Here is a 3,214-nt window from a genome sequence, read left to right on the forward strand (position 1 = left end):
CCTTGTCCTCAGCCTCCCTTGCTGTCTGTATCTACATTCCTATTTATTTAAGTTCATTTGCTTTAATAAAGCATTGTTCTAGCCCAGCCTGTCTCTACTGTCTGTGTTTGGGTCCTCTATTTCTGCTCCCAGCATAACACTAGCAACCATAGTCCTCTTCAGTTTATGAATTCTCCAATCAACGATCATTTTCATTTCTTGACGGTTACAGAAGATGTGGTTCGGGAGACTTTAATCAGTCTGAAAGATTCTTCTGCAGGTTATGATAGCATTGACAGAAAACTATTGATATCTATTAATGAGTACATTGTGAAACCTCCATCTCACATGTTCAATCTCTCATTGGAAAAGGGAATTGTACCTCTTTAATTAAAATTTCCAAGATTCCTATCTATAAAGAATGTGACTCAGCTGTTTTCAGCCATTATAGACCCATCTCCAGTTTGCCTGCTATATCAAAAGTACTTGAAAAGCTTGTCTATCAAAGATTAATCAAACATCTTAAGTACATATTATACATACACATCAGTATGGGGTTTAGAAACATTCCAACATATATGTCACTTAAACATCTAATGAAATATACAAAGCTAGAGACAGAAAGGAAAAACACTTGAGACTTATCCAAGGCATTTGACACAGTTAATATTCTTCAGAAGCTTTCACATCTTGGAGTTGGAAACGATGAACTGCTCTGGTTCACCAGTTACCTTAAAGATAGACAGCAGTTTGTGTCCTATAATGGAACCAGTTCTCCTTTTCTTCCCATACTCTGTGGCGTACCACAAGGCTCAATTCTTGGGCCCTTGTTATGTTTGCTATATATTAGTGATATTTCAGACAAGCTGTCTAAAATCTTATTTGCAGATGACACGGGTCTTCTATTCACATAAAGATCATGACACCATCATTAAGCTGTTAAATGAAGAACTTAATAAGCTGTCTATCTGGTTTGAGTCCAACAAAATATCACTTAACATTAAAAAAAAAGAAGCTTCCATCTTTTTTGGTCTTAAATCAGAGATTTTTAACTCTGTCTAAAATTGTAATCAGTAACAGCCCCATAGCTAATGTGTTTTCTGCGCAATTCCTTGGCATTCTGCTTAATGAATCCTTATTTTGGAAACCTCATATCAAGGCCATAACCACGAAAATGGCGGAGTATTGATATACTGGCAAAATCCATCACTTGATAAATACTGAGGTAGCCGCTGTTATATTATTCAGTGGTTTATCTTTATACTAATTATTATAGCTTGGGCTAGTACTAATTGGGCCAAACTTGAGCCCATATACCATCTTCAGAAACGAGCACTTAGAATAAAAAAATTGTGCACATCAAAGACATTCCTCTCAGCCTCTGTTTCTTCAAATAAGTGTCCTCGGTGTTTATACCAAGTGAACCATTTCCAGATTGGTTTATTTGCTCACAGTTCCTTAAAAGGAACCCTACCCCATTTTTTCATGACATATTTGCATACAATTGTCAATTTCATACTCCACGTGTAGTTCTTCTCTCCTTAGACCTCCCTATTCCTGTACTTCCCAATCTTGGTTTAGTATATTCTACCAAGGGTCCAAAATACGTAATTTTCTGCCTTTTGTTTTTTGAATGTCTTCACTGCAGTTTAAAAGAGCCCTGAAATCATTTCTCCTAACCAATATTTTCCATATGGTCTGCCTATATAAGCTGGGTCCATCCAATATTTTCCTTTGTCATGTAAATCTAAAGGCCTATTATGAATATCACTTGTTTTTCTTTATATATATATATGTATTTGTGCTTATTTTCTTTCTTGTCTTATAAGCCATGTCACATGAGTGAATGTTCTTAGTCTGTAGTAGTGTTTGTATATACTTGCATGTATCATGAATGAGTGTTCTTGGTGTGTGTGTATGTGTGCGTGTTGTGACTATGACTGATTCATTGTATTTGTGTAACATGGGTGTTTATGGGATGTCTTGTTGTTGGGTGCTGTGCTGAACTGTGTCTCCGTCTCTTGCTATGTCTGGAATTATTGATATATAGTACATAAAAATTGTGCATACCGCATTGCTGCAACTGTTTCTTGTAGTATGCTGCCTGGAGAATGCCACTTTTAAAGCCCTTGGAGGGTTTTTAGGCAATTGTCCTTCACATTCCTTTTCAAGTTATATTGTATCTTTTTTAAATTTTCAATATGTGTAAATAAAGAAACCAAACTGTGTGGAAGACCTGAAAACAGAACATTACAATAATCAAGTCTGGATTAAACAAATGCATGTATTAGAGTCTCTGCATCAGCCATGGACAGGAAAGACCAAAATTTAGCTATAATAATAATAATACATTTTATTTGTGGGCACCTTTCAGAGCACTCAAGGACACCTTACAGAACACAGTTAAAAAACAAAAACGAAAAACAAACAAGCAGCACTGTATCAGACAGCATAAAATCAAAGCAAAGCAGGGTAGACAAAAGGTTAATACAATATATAAGTATAAAATCATCATCAGCACAAAACTCAATGAAGTGTGGCTCAGACAGACTATACCAGCTTGAAAAGATAAATTTTGTCTTGTGGGAGGGAGTTCCATAGGCAGGGGGCATAATGACTGAAGGCTCTAGTCCCCATGGTAGTCAAGCAGGCTGATGGTGTAGTGAGTTGGAGAGCAGAAGAGGATCTGAGAGTGCGGGAGGGCATGTGGATATGAAAGAGTTCAGAAAGATATGAAGGAGCTAGATTATTAAGGGCCTTAAAGGTGAGAAGCAGGATCTTGATGTCAATACGGTATTTAACAGGGAACCAATGGAGTTGCTGAAGAACAGGAGTGATATGATCTATGGAAGGAGTTCTGGTAATGGTACGGGCAGCTGCATTATGGACAAATTGAAGTTTATGAAGACACTTGAGGGGAAGACCAAAGAGGACAGAATTACAGTAGTCAATACGGGGTGTAACTAGGGTGTGAATGAGTATGGCGGTGCTGTTAGGTGTAAGTGACGGGCGAAGACGATTAATATTGCGTAGGTGGAAGTATGCAGACCAAGTAACATTGTTGATGTGAGCTTCAAATGATAATGTGCTGTCCAAGATGACGCCCAGACTCTTAACCTGAGGTGGTGGAGGAACTATAGAATTATCAATAGTTGGAGAAAAACTACCAGGTTTAGCCAAAGTAGATTTAGAACCTAGCAGGACCTCGGTTTTATCACTAAGTTTGAGGAAGTGG

This window comes from Lampris incognitus, chromosome 1 (assembly GCF_029633865.1).
Source record: "Lampris incognitus isolate fLamInc1 chromosome 1, fLamInc1.hap2, whole genome shotgun sequence".
NCBI lineage: Eukaryota > Metazoa > Chordata > Actinopteri > Lampriformes > Lampridae > Lampris > Lampris incognitus.